This window comes from Pongo abelii, chromosome 4 (genome assembly GCF_028885655.2).
Source record: "Pongo abelii isolate AG06213 chromosome 4, NHGRI_mPonAbe1-v2.0_pri, whole genome shotgun sequence".
Lineage (NCBI taxonomy): Eukaryota > Metazoa > Chordata > Mammalia > Primates > Hominidae > Pongo > Pongo abelii.
In genome coordinates, this window is record NC_071989.2 from 125,622,634 (window position 1) to 125,637,060 (window position 14,427).

General features: G+C 37.4%; 1 long non-coding RNA gene across 1 annotated transcript in view; it reads left to right on the top strand.

The window, feature by feature from the left end:
• LOC103890704 (uncharacterized) overlaps window positions 1–3,768 on the top strand; it is a 70,052-nt gene extending 66,284 nt beyond the window's left edge. Inside the window, exon 4 of the long non-coding RNA XR_008525457.1 lies at window positions 3,610–3,768. This is a non-coding gene — a long non-coding RNA (uncharacterized LOC103890704). The remainder of the gene's footprint in view (window positions 1–3,609) is intronic.
• The last annotated feature ends 10,659 nt before the right edge of the window (window positions 3,769–14,427 follow it).

Below are 14,427 nucleotides of genomic sequence, written 5' to 3' on the forward strand. Positions count from 1 at the left end.
TAAAGTGTTGAATAACTGGCACTGTTATTCATTATTTTCATTTTTTAATGTATTTTACCAGTTCAGGAAGGATGTAGTTCAATAAAAATTGCCATTACAATCTGAAACTTCCTCTCCATTTTCATAGTAGTAACTGGGGACACTGCTTCAAACATAGTTAAGCCTTTTAAAGGTGTTGAAGAGACAGCTTTTGTCATTTTTAAAAGATACTTATTTCTTAAAGAAGGGATAAGGTTGATAGACTTAATATGGTAAGAGATTCTGTCTTACAGAAAAATAAAATCAACTCGAAGAGATGTTTTTTCTCTTTCCCTTACGTGCCAAAGTAGTGGACTACTTTCTTGTCCCAGGGTTTTCTATATAAGCTCAAGAACATACATCCCATAATATCTGTTAAATAAAAAAAAAGATTAACCTTTTATTAAAAAGATAATAATAGAATTAAGTGAAACCATTTACTACATTGAAGGGATTGATGTTTTGTTGAAATAACTGGTTAAACTAAAATATTTTGTCCATTGTCTCATTTTTATTCTAATTCCAGTCACAGATTTACTTGTTTATCTGACAAAAGATAGTGCTATCGTGGGGAATTATGAAATAAGTATAAATCTTCATAGTATAGGTAAAATACACTTTCAAAAAATAATCCTGTAGAGGAAAGAGGCAGTATCTTTTAAGACTCACCATCAGTTCCAGTCTTTGACCTTTGAACTTTTCCTGTTTCACTTTCATTGGACTAACTCTGTATGATTCCAAAGCTCATTCTCTGAGGTAGAAGTTATAATGACAGTTCTGCAACGCTTTTATATTTTCCTCACCCAGATTGCCATTCTATCTTAGGAGTTTAAGCAAACTATACAGTAAATACAAGATACCACGTAAAAAAGTTAGTACATGTCTTTGATGAGTTTTACCTAAGTTGCATCACTTTTTTTGTGGTTACCTTATTATTATTCTGAAAAAATTATTTTCATTTCTCTATGTAATATATAGAAAATAACTTTACATTAATGCACAGACCACTAACATATATTAAAATCTCAATGAAATTAGTGTCATTTTATCCTCTTTTCCTGAGCTATTTAATTGGTTGTTACTTCTGTTTCCTACAATGTATCCTTTGTTTTAATATGATTTTTAATTCATTCATCAAATATTTATTAACTGCCAACTATACTATGGCAATATATTTTGTTCAACAAATGCTTCTTGAATGCCTAGTGTGTGAAAGGAATTATACTGTGAAATTCGGGTATAAAAACATATGCTCTTGATGGTCTTATCCTCCAAATGCTTATAAAGAGCTAAGTAATAAGCCAAATGCTATTCAAAATTAAAAGTCATTGTGTAATTTTAAGACCTTCAATACAATCACCAAGGAAATATTATGAGACAAACTCTAATAGCTCATTTTATGCACATTACTCATTTTGATAATTAAACTGATAGCACTTAGAATATAGTTATATCTTGCTTTAAGTTGGATAAGTTAAAATATTTTTTCTAATGCAATTGTACCTGATTTTGTGAAATATTTTAATTCCTAACAGCCTTATAGGCATATCTCACTTTATTGTGCTTCAGTTGATTGTACCTTCTAGAGTCTATGTTTTTACAAATTGAAGGTTTGTAGCAATCTGTATCCAGCATGTCTATTGGTGCCATTTTCCAACAGCATAGGCCCTCTTTTGCCTCTGCATCACATTTGTTAATTACTGCAATAGTTGAAACATTATTAGTATTATTATTATTATATCTGTTATGGTGATCTGTAATCCATGATCTTTTATGTTACTGTTGTAATTGCTTCTGTACGCCATAAACTGCATCCACATAAGACGGCAAACTTAATACATGTTTTATGTGTTCTGACTGCTCCATTGACTTGCTGTTTTCCCATCTTGCCCCTTCTCCTTGAAGGAGAGGCTCTTTATTTCCTGAAACATAGCAATATTGAAATTTGGACAATTAATAACACCACAACAACCTCAAAGTCTTCAACTGAAAGAAAGAGTTGCACATCTTTAATTTTAATCAAAAGCTAAAAATGATTAAGCTTAGTGGGGAAGTCATGTCGTAAGTCAGGACAGGCTGAAAGCTGGGCTTCTTGTGGCATTTAGCCAAGTTGTGATGCAAAGGAAAAATTTGTGAAGTAGGTTAAAAGTGCTACTCTAGTGAAAACATTAATCATAAGAATGCAGAACAGCCATACTGCTGACATGGGACAAAATTTGAGTAGTCCGAATAGAAGATCAAACCAGTCACAAAATGTCTTCAAGCCAAAGCCTAATCCAGAGCAAGATCCTAATTCTCTTGAATTCTATGAAGGCTGAGAGAGGTGATGAAGCTGCAGAAAAAAGTTTGAAGCTAGCACAGGTTGGTTCATGAGGGTTAAGAAAAAAAGCCATCTCCATAACATAAAAGTGCAAAGTGAAGCAGCAGCTGCTTATACAGTGGCTGTAAGTTATCCAGAAGATCTAGCTAAGATAACTGATGAAGGTGGCTACACTAAAAAACAGATTTTCCATGTAAATGAAACAGTCTTCTATTGGAAGAAGATGCCACCTAGGACTTTGATAGTGAGAGAGCAGAAGTGAATGCCTGGCTTCAAAGCTTTAAAGGACAGACTGACTCTCTTGTTAGGAACAAATGCAGCTGGTGACTTTCAGTTGAAGCCAAAGGTCATTTACTATTCTGACGATGTTAGGGCTCTTAAGAATTAGGCTAAATCTACTCTGCCTGTGCTCTGTAAGTGGAACAATAAAGCCTGAATCACACCATATTTGTTTACAGCATGGTTTACTGAAATATTTTAAGCCCACTGTTGAGACCTACTACTCAGGAAAAGAAAGATTTCTTTTAAAATATTACTGCCCATTGACAATGCACATGCTCACCCAAGAAGACTGATGGAGATGTACAAGCTAGTTAATATTACTTTCATGCCTGCTAAGACAACTTTCATTCTGCAGCCCTTGGGTCAAGGAATAAATTTCACTTTCAAGTCTTATTATTTAAGAAATATATTTTGTAAGACTATAGCTGATGGATCTAGGCAAAGTAAATCAAAAAACCTTCTCAAAAGGATTCATTCTTCTACATACCACTAAGAACATTCATGATTCATGAGAGGAGGCCAAAATATCAACACTAATAGAAATTTGGAAGAAGTAGATTCGAAGCCTCATAGATGCATTTGTGGAATTCAGTACATCGGTGGAGGAAGTAACTGCATGTGGTGGAAATAGTAAGACAGGTATAATTATAAGTAGAGCCTAAAGAAGAGACTGAATAGCTGCAATCCTAGGGTAAAACTTGAATGGATGAGGAGTTGCTTCTTAGAGATGAGCAAAGAAAGTGGTTTCTTGAGTTGGAATACACTCAGTGGATATGTTGTGAACACTGCTGGAATAAAGACAAAGGATTTAAAATATTATGCAAACTTAGTTGATAAAGCAGTGGCAGTTTGATAAGAGTGACTCCCATTTTGAAAAATGAAATTGTGTGGGTAAAATGGCATAAACCAGTATTACAACTTACAGAAAAATATTTTGTGAAAGGAAAAGTCAATTGATAGAGCAAACCTCATTGTTGTCTTGTTTTCAGAAATTGCAACAGCCACTTCAACCTTCAGCAACCACCAAACTGATCAGTAGTCATCAACATTGAGACAAGACTGTACACCAGCAAAAACATCCCAACTCAGTGAAGGCTCAAATGATTTTAGCATTTTTTTAGCAATAAAGCATTTTTAAATTAAACTATATACATTGCTGTTTTAGACAATGTTTTTGCACATTCAGAATACAGTAAAGCATAAACATGACTTTTATATACACTGGGGAAACCAAAAAATTTGTGTGACTTACTTTATTGCAATATTTGTTTTATTGTGCTGATCCGGAACTAAATATGTCTAAGGTATGCTTGTACTGATGATTATTTTAACACCAAGATATTTTAAAATTCATTAAATAAATTTTTATTTAAATAGACCTCTAGCATACATTTACTGGTAACTAAAGGCTTAGTTAACAAAGGGAAATACCAAATTATTAAGGTTTTGCATGACTTTGAAAATTTATATATTGAATTATAAATATTATGGAATTATAGCCTTTTTTTGTTTTTTAAATCAAAGATTTAGTTAAATTTTTCTCAAATGCATCTTCTTGGTTGAAGTCTGCTTATCATTAACATTTGATATCAGAAGCACTAATTCTTTGTTGTAGCCTTATTTCATCAAAAGCTGATCAACTATGTCTATATGAGTCTCTCAGAGAGCTGAAAAAGTGATCAAAGGTCAAGATGGAGGCTACAGCGACATACAGGATCCCCGTGCCAACTCATGAGAGCTGACAGTTATGACATGGATAGTTCTGGGTGAAAAGCTTACTAGTAATAGAATGTAATATGTTTTAATTTAAAAACAATTTACTATATTTAATTCAACCTAAAATCATAAAATCATTAGAATAAACTATAGGGATAAATTTTAATGACCTTGGCAACAAAAGAAAAAGTAAAAAAAAAAATGGGCTTCACAAATATTAAAAACTTTAGTGCATCAAAGGACATTATCAAGAAATTGAAAGGCTCTCTGGAAGAATGGGAGAAGATATTTGCAAATCATATGTTTGGTGGGGGAACAGGATCCATAATATATAAAGAATTCCTACAACTAAGCAACAAAAAGACAAACAACCCAATTAAAAAGTTGGCAGAGTACTTGAATAGATATTTCTCTAGAAAAGATACAAATAGCCAACAAGCACATGAAAACATATTCAAAATCATTAATCATAAGGTAAATACAAATCAAAACCACAATAAAATACCATTTCAAACCTATTAATATAGTAATAATAATAATAATAGGCTGGGTTGGGTGCGGTGTCTCATGCCTGTAATCCCAGCACTTTGGGAGGCCGAAGCAGGTGGATCACCTAAGGTCAGGAGTTCCAGACCATCCTGACCAACATGGTGAAACCTTGTCTCTACTACAAATACAAAAATTAGCCGGGTGTGGTGGTAGGCCTCCCAGGTACTCGGGAGGCTGAGGCGGGAGAATTGCTTGAACCCAGGGGGCAGAGATTGGAGTGAGCCAAGATCACACCATTGCACTCCAGCCTGGGCAACACAGCAAGACTCCTTCTCAAAACAAAACAATAATAAGAATACTAATAATCAGAAAAATAACAAATGTTGGGACGATATGGAGAAATGGCTGATAGGAAGGTAAAATGGCACAGCCACTGGGGCAAACAGTATGAGTTCTTCAAAAAGCTTGTTATGGACTTGATGTGTCCACCCACATCCACTGCCAAGTTCACACTCACTGTGATGCTATTTAGAGGTAGGGCCTTTGGGAGGTCATTAGGCTAGGAGGGTAAAGCCCTCATTAATGGGATTAGTGCCCTTATCAAAGAGACCGTGGGGAAGCCCCTTACCATGTGAGGGCACAGTGCAAAGACAGCAATCTACAAATCAGGAAGTGGTGTCTCACCAGGTACCTAATCTACCAGATCCTTGATCTTGGACTTCACAGACTCTAGAACTGTAAGAAATAAATGTTTGTTTTTTAGGCCATCTAGTTTGCGGTATTTTTGTTGCAGTAGTCAGAACTAAAACAAAGCTAAACAGAATTACCATGTGACACAGCATTTCCACTACTAGGTATAATGCCCACTGTAATTGAAAACAGGGACTCAAACAGACACTTTTATAATAATGTTTTTGCAGAATTATTCACAATAGTCAAAAGGTGAAAATAGCCCAGTGTCTATCAACAGATTAATGCATAAACAAAATGTAGTATGTATATACGTACAATGAAATATTATTCAACCATAAAAAGGATTGAAGTTCTGATACATGCTACAATGTAGATGGATCTTGAAATCATTATGTTAAGTGAAATAAGCTGGGCACAATAGGACAATATTGTGTGATCCCACTTAAATGAAATATCTAGAGTAGGTAGAACTAAAGACAGAAAGTAAGTTAGAGGTTACCAGCGTTAGGGAGGAGGTGGGGAACAAGGAATAATTGCTTAATGGTTACAGAGTTGCTGTTACAGGTGACGAAAACATTTTGGAAATAGATAGTGGTGGTGGTTGAATAACACTGTGAATGTAATTAATACCACCAAATTGTATGCTTAAAATTTTTTTAATTGGCATTTTACATTATATAAAACCACAATAAAACATATTTTAAAACATTTTATACTTAGTTCATTTTAACTTACTTTGTATATCTTTCTTTATATAAAAAACTTTATATCTACTCGAGTAAATATAATTCTACAAGAAAATTGAAGAATATATTATTTATATTTTCCAAGCAGTACTAAATATGTCAAGAAATTTTATTTGGTTCTACACGTTTCTAGGCACCGATTTAATAACTTTACCATTCTTAACTATTTCCTACTCGTAAGAACCCTATGAAAGAGTAATTATTATTACTTTAGCCATTTTACAGATGGGGAAACTGAGAGGTAGAGGGTTAAGTAACGTGTTCCAGGTGCGGTAAGCAGCAGGTGGTCAAGCTGAGCAGCATCTTCAGTTTCCAGAGTTTCTGCTCCTAACCACTAAGTTTGGCCATTTTGACATTTTGCATTTAAATTACTTGAAATTTAATAATCACACTGAAGCCAGGGAATGCCCATGTACAAGTGGAAGAATTCTTTCAGTTCTTTCAAGAAAAGTTTATTTTGCTGTCTACAAGTTCCCCCTGGAACTGATTTAATTGTTGCTGCTACTAGTTATCATTAAAACTTGGCAAGTGTTTATCAGTACTTTTGCATTCAAACTATACATGTCATGTCTCATTTTCAGTGTGTCATCTGAAAATTGCTCTTTAGTCAGTTCAGTTCTCAGAGTTGTGATGCCAAAAGGTCAGTTAAAACATGGAATGTATTAGGGAAAGAGCCTTTTCCCCTCCTTTATGAACCCTCTGTCACAGCAGTCTGTTATCTCTGCAGTGACCGGAGAATGGATGAAATTTGTTGGAAATGAGATCCACACTGTATCTCATTCATCTCTGTGTCTGCAGCACAAGGTACAGTGCTTAGCATGTGGTAAGGGCTAAAAACACTTGTTACATGAATGAAGAAAGGAATGGCACAAACAGAGCTGAGTAATTTTCTAAAGACCTTCTAAGGTGTCAAAATTCATGGTGTAACATCACAGGAAGGCAAAGAACTGAGTCCTCCTGCTCTTTACATGTGTGCCTGTGTCATGACTGGGTGTGAATTCTACAGCACTTCTGCAGTGTCCATGACACCGTGATTGTACTCTATGTTGTTTTATCTTTGGAGTTTATGGATTTGAATTTGAATGTTTTGATAATCCAAAATACATCGTTGGTTGTGAAAAGGAATGGGAGGAAGGATCAACTCTTTCTGGCCAAAATGGAGACAGTGCTCCTTTTTTAATACTATTTCTTGAATGTGTCTAAGCAGGGCTGGCACTCTGCCCAGGGATAGGGGAATGAGACACCCAGAGTGCAGGGTTCAGACACTCACTCTGAGGCCTGTGCAAAGACAGAGTAAGCACAGACGTGGACCTGAGAGTAAAGGCTTCCTAATGTTTGCACCCTAGGCACCCTTTTTCCCCTGAGCCTACAGTATAAGAGGGCAGCACTGGAGCTAATAATGAATGAGTCTAGGGCACACTGTAAATGGAAGTGAAAAGCTGATGTGGAGATGGAAAGAGAGTATGGCAGCTTTGAAAGACAGGGAGAGGCTTGCAGGTGCATGTCTTCCTTCCATGTGTTGTCGCAGGCCCTACTATGCACTGGTGCAAGCAGGCTGCTCAATAAATTTAACTTGTTGGTTAGCAGCTTGTTTGTCTGTGTGTTTAGGTATCCCACAGTTGTAGTTCAGGAAAGATCTTTGCTACCGAGGCAGAGAAGATGAGGGAGACAATGAAATCTGTAGGGGACTAATTCATATTGTCTTTTAAGAAGGCCTGAAATATGAAGATAGAGATTCTCATGGTGGTTGGTCTAAACTTTCAACTTTGAGTAACTATGGACTGTCTTACTGTGGGAATTCCAGGTTTGTTCTATGGAAGGAAGAACTTTCATTATTTTTGAATATTTTTAAATAACTGTAAATCATTAGATGACATTGTTTATAAGTCATTGCAAAATAATTTTAGTTTATTGATAGATAGAGCTATAATGACTGAAATATTCATACTTGGTGAGTGCCAGTGATGTAAATAATCTCTATTTCATCCAGATACCTTTGGGTTCCTTTGTATTGTTATGGTGTAACCACCCACTCTCAACTATTCTATCTCCCCAGTTCATTATACTGTCTGTGTGCTCTGGTTTCCAGCAGCTAGCCCCTGCCTCTCTCTGCAGAGGGCCAACCGTGGATGCTATGTTTTGCCATGGCCTCCCATGCAGACAGCTCAGAGGACCTGGGGGTTCCTGCTCCTTCCCACCTCAAAGTCAGATGCCATTTCTTTAACATTCATTATATGGTCGTCATGACCTGCTTCCTGCCTGTCCTGTGAAAACCCTGCATCACTCTCCCCCATAATCCTTTCATTCCAGAATGCTCTCTCATAGCCCCTTTGTTTCTTCTGCTAGAAATAGTCGTTCTCTTCTTTTACACCTCAGTCAGCTAACGCTGACTGGTCCTTATGATCTCAGCTGAAAATTAATTTTCTTCTTCATCCCCTAAATTTGGGGTTAGGAGTACATCTGATGCAATCCCAGAATGCTTTGTACTTCCATGGCAAGCTTATTTATTTATTAATGTACTATTTGTACATGTTTAATTTATTTTCCTACCAAGTAGCCTGTGAACTTTGGAGACCAGGGATGGAAGTTTTGGCTTCACTGTGGTAAACCTGAGGGTGTACACAGTGCCTGGCATATGCAAAACACACAATAAATACACATTAAATATAGGAGTAATTCCATGAATTGATTTGATAAATTGGTCAATATATGGTTTATAAATATAAATCACTTCTGGTAACCTGAGAGTATACATAGTGCCTGGCATATACAAAACACATAATAAATATGTATTGACTAGATGAGTAATTAGATGAGTTGATTTGATTAATTAATATATGGCTTATAAATATAAATCACTTGACATTGTATCTTATTTTCTTGGCTTACATGCATATTTGCCAGATTCTACATAGTAACCTTATATATGTTATATATTATTATGAGGGATATTAATATATATATGTATGCTGCCTTCTCTAGAAAAGTTCAAAACCACTTTACGAATCAACACATAAATACATTTAAAAACTAAATATTTAAAGATCACTTTCTATTGATTTTCTAAGGGGTTAGGTGTCAACATGTAACCAAAAATTCATGTTTATTCACAGACAGTATTTTCTAACTTGGGGGCAATCCCTGGCCACAAATGTATAATGTTTTCTCCTGCCCTCTCTCCCAGCTTAAGTGTATTCATTTAAATATTTAAAAATCAGAGTTGGCCTGTAATCCCAGCACTTTGGGAGGCCCAGTCGGGTGGATCACCTGAGGTCGGGAGTTTGAGACCAGCCTGACCAACATGGAGAAACCTCATCTCTACTAAAAATACAAAAAATTAGCCAGGCATGCTGGCACATACCTGTAATCCCAGCTACTCCGGAGGCTGAGGCAGGAGAATCGCTTGAACCTGGGAGGTGGAGATTGCAGTGAGCCGAGATGGTGCCATTGCACTCCAGCCTGGGCAACAAGAGTGAAACTGTCTCAAAAAAAAAAAAAAAAAAAATCAGAGTTGGTTTGGATCTTCTACCATAAGTATTCAGTATTATGTGAACATAAAATGTCTCTCAGAAAAATTATAGAGGCCTTTTAAATATTTTCCTAAAGCAGAATTTGCAAAATGATAGAACCTTAGGAGGAATCTCTTCTGAAAGTAGAGCCCAAGGAAGGGTTTTTTTTTCAATTTCTTTACAGAAGTGGAGAACTCAGGAAAATTAAATCAAGGGAGACAAAGCCAATATAAGGATGTGTTCTCAGCCTTTGTCCACCACTGTGGGTGACTGTAGATGATCCATGTATGTGAGCTTTGAGATCATTCCACCAATGACACAAAAAGGAGAGTGATTATCGACTAGCTTAGGTACCGCAATGGTCAATGTGTGCTCCACTTGCATTTCTAACTGCCCAGACTCTGACACTGGGTGACTGCTGTAAGTGTAGCATGCTGAGGGGTCAGAAAAGCCCTGGATGGAAAAGTGAAATCTATTCAGCGCTGCTGAACAAAAGTACATCAGGTTCCCCTCAGAGGGGCTGATTTCCTGAGCAACGTCCAGAATATTGTTGGGTGTAGAAGATGTAAGTTGAAAAGCAAGAGTTATCCAATACACTTAGCCTGGTGGTTGGGGAATGAATACCTCTCACAGATGTGTTTTGTTTGGTTGTTGCAGGATTTTTTTTTCAGTTAATTGCCAATATTTAAAAATCAGTAGAATTCTTATAATAACCTGAATGTTGTGCTTCACTTCCAAAAATGAGATGAATCTCTCATAGATGTGGTTTGTTTAACTATTATGAAATCCAATTGTTTTGCCAATTAAGTTTTAATCTCTAAAATTAAGGTGATGTCACATAGCTATCTGGATTATAGATCACTGCAAAACTGAAACTCCTGGGCTCCAATGATCCTTCCACCTCAGCCTCCCAAGTAGCTGATTTGCTTAACTTCCTAAAATGGATCTTCTAGCCGTGATGGATTCACATTACCTCAAGGCTGGAAGGAAGTTACATGTGTGGTGTTCATGCCCTTTTAGATGGGGGCATATTCAATAGTCTGTCATTCACTCATGTTGCTCCCTCTTTCTATTTGCATACTTGTCTGTCCCCCGCAGATATTTGCACGTGAGACCACAATTCTGAAGACTGGGACCCCTTCCCAAGGTAGATGGTTAATGTGTTTGCCTAATTGGAAACATCATTTGCCCATCTCTATTCTACTGTGTGCCCTGAGCAGCTGATGTGCACAGATGGCATCTCTTGGGCTCACTTTCCACTGTGGCTTCAGGTTGTTCTCACCAATGGGAGCCATTGGCAAGAAATCAGAGGGCAGGAGGAAAAACAAGTTGGGGAATATTTTCTCCACTCTCTCCCAGTTTCAGCATCACAGCTATGAAAGTGGCTCTCTGTAGTCACAGCTCCCCTGAGCTGTCACTGGTCTCTAGCAGCTTAATATTCTCCCCTTTCCCTTTTAGGCTGTTACTAAATTTTGGATACCTCCACAGTATTCTTTGGGTTTTCAGAAACCTGACCTCACTACTGTATGCTGTCCCTTCATTAAAATATCTTCAGCTAATTCACCTGATCAAAATTCTGTTTACTGGCAGGGTCCTGACTAATATTAATGATAATAGAGCCACCCTTTTCTCAGCAGTCATTTGTCAAACCCTCTTTTCACTTTAGAGAAACAAAAAAATCATTCTATTCTGAGCTGCTTTTACCTTCACTGCTGATCATGATCCAGTCCTGTTTTCCCACTTAGCTGACCATGTGCACTACTGAGGCCTAATCTGCTGCCTTGCTTTGGTTTACACTGTCTGCTTCAACCTGACAGCAGATTGATTGACTACTGGGCCAAGAGACTCCTTGCTGGGCTCTCAGGTTACCCACTGTACTTGCCAAGGCTTCAAGTGACCATAATGAGTTTCCCATGCACCAGCTGTAGCCCAACCTGTCTTGCTTGCAATAAGCAAGGGCAGTCAAATATCTTATCTTTCTTTCCTCCTCCAGAGCAGTGTTTGTGACTTTAGATTGTTTACTTTCTTGATAACAATCTGTGTAAAAAAGCCTATGGAGACCAACTTTTGATCCTGGTATGGCAAGGCAAAGATTCCTCCAGAAGAGAAGGCACTAGAGGCTTTAAGAAGGTTGTGACTTTGACCTTTGCACAGCTTGACATGATGAGTAAGCTTTGGATCACTCCTTGGTCCATCTTGCAAGATACTGAAGTGTCTAACTCCCCAGGCAAGTGCAGACTCCTGATGATCTTCTTAGCCTCCACTGCAGCTCTAAGCAAGCTCTATCAGCCCAATTTCAGATTCAATATTTCAACAGCTGTTCAAGCTCCTGCTCTTACCACCGCATCAAAACACTAGAATGAGACAGACTTGGGTTTGAACACCTATTTTGCCAATATGAACAAGTTACTTAACTTCTCTGAATGTATTTTTTTAATCTTTAAAACTGGGATAATCCAGGAAGATGGAAATAGATAAGTTATGTTAATTGCTATCCCAGTGTCTATTATGTAATAAACATTCTACAAATGTTAGTTTCTCTCGTGAAATGGAATCCAAATTATTCATCCCTATTATCAAATGCCTGAAAAGCATTAGCCAACTTTGTTAAATTCTCAACCACAGCATAGAATCATGTGGTTAAGAGTATAATCTGTGGGCTGGGCGCGGTGGCTCAGGCCTGTAATCCCAGCACTTTGGGAGGCCGAGGTGGGCGGATCACAAGGTCAGGAGATGGCGACCATCCAGGCTAACATGGTGAAACCCCGTCTCTACTAAAAGTACAAAAAAAAAAAATTATCCGGGCGTGGTGTCAGGCACCTGTAGTCCCAGCTACTTGGGAGGCTGAGGCAGGAGAATGGCGTGAACCCTGGAGGTAGAGCTTGCTGTGAGCCAAGATCGCGCCACTGCCCTCCAGCCTGGCTGACAGAGCGAGACTCCATCTCAAAAAAAAAAAAAAAGGTATAATCTATAAAATCAGAAAGATCTGGGCTGAACTCTGGCTTTATACCTTCCCAACTGTATGATGCTATAAAAGTCACCTGATCTTTCTGCATCTGAATGTATTAACTCTGGAATTCTATTGCCTGGGTTCAAATTCTACCTTTATTCCCTTATTACCCATGCAAACTTAGAAAATGTGCTTTACTTCTCTGTGCTTCTGCTTCCTCATCTGAATTTAGATTTTGACTAGAGATCATCTTCCTTATTGGGTCATTGAGATAATTAAATGACTTAATTCTTATCAAGTGCTTAAAACAATGTTTAACATAAGTTAACATACTCATTTCTTTATATGTAAGATTGGTGTGATATTTACTCACAAAATTATTGTGAACATTAAATAAAATAATAAATTGTGCAGAACCAGATGAAAGTGCCAACATCTGGCCATATGGCATTTTCTTAAGTAACACAATAAGCTGTTAACATAATGGCTGACACATATTTAGTGCTCAATAAATGTTACCTGTCACCATTTTAATATCATGTTAAGGTAAAAATTCACAACTCTCACTGACGTCTCTGTATGTAGTTGATATCATTAACACCCTATACTCTCTCCTCAGTAAGCCACCCTAATGTGGCCCAGCCTCAGATATTGCTTTTGTAAGTTGAGAATATTGGGTCTGTTTGGTCTAATCTTCTGTAGACGGAAGAGATAAGAGCTTGCTTTCACTCCCAATACATGTTTTGAATCCAACTTCTAACTCTAAAAAGAGTATCCCTTAATAGAGCTTTACAGGGATCTTGCCAACTTCTTGTCTGAAAGGCATAGTGGTATTCTCCTCCACCCCTCAAGGCTCTGTGAGATTGTGTGTACTGGCAATATGTGTCCAGATATTCCTTCTGGTTTGGGCCATTTCCAGATTGTGGCAAGCTATAATTCCATGAGTAGCTTCAAAGTTGCAGTTTAAAAACCTCTTCCATCTACTGTCCCTAGTTGGCTCCTGACCAATCACCCCCTTGAAGTGATGGTTATGTCAATAAAAAAAATTATGGCTTTTGGTGTGGAGCAAGAGAGCAGTTGGCAAAAACTCTCCTGTGTCTTTCATTGAGCTCAGCTAACAATGTGCCACTTCCGTCTAACATCAGAGAAACAGGATAGCACACTCTCCAGAAAACAAGGCAGGCTTGCCTTTGCCAGCACCAAGGAGAGAAAGGTGGTGAGAGGGCAGAGGGATGCTTGGGCAACAAGCTCCTCTTGTAATAGTCCATGAGAAAATGACCAAGAAATATACTAAAGGCCTTCTGCTTAGACATTTTGTTCAAGAGTATTTATATAGATCCACACAAATGGATAAGTTTATAGAACCACTACACTGAAGAAAGCCCTCTAATCAGGCCTCTCTCCCCAATTCTAAACACCATCTCTGCAGATGGTGTTTCAAAATTCATTTGAACAAAAGTGGCTAGATGAGGTAATGGCCAGTTAGGTAAAAATGTGCTGGGAGAGAACAAGGGAAAATCCTTGCTATAAAAATATTTTTATTAAATAATTGGAAAAATGGAATGAAACACCTGCAGTTTATAAATCAAAGTTACCATATGGTATAGAATATTTGCTAATAAATTCTTACAAGCACAACCCTAAAAGTGAAGCCTTTTAAAAGTTTTTGCTATGGTGCAATATCTTTTTATATTAGTTTATTTC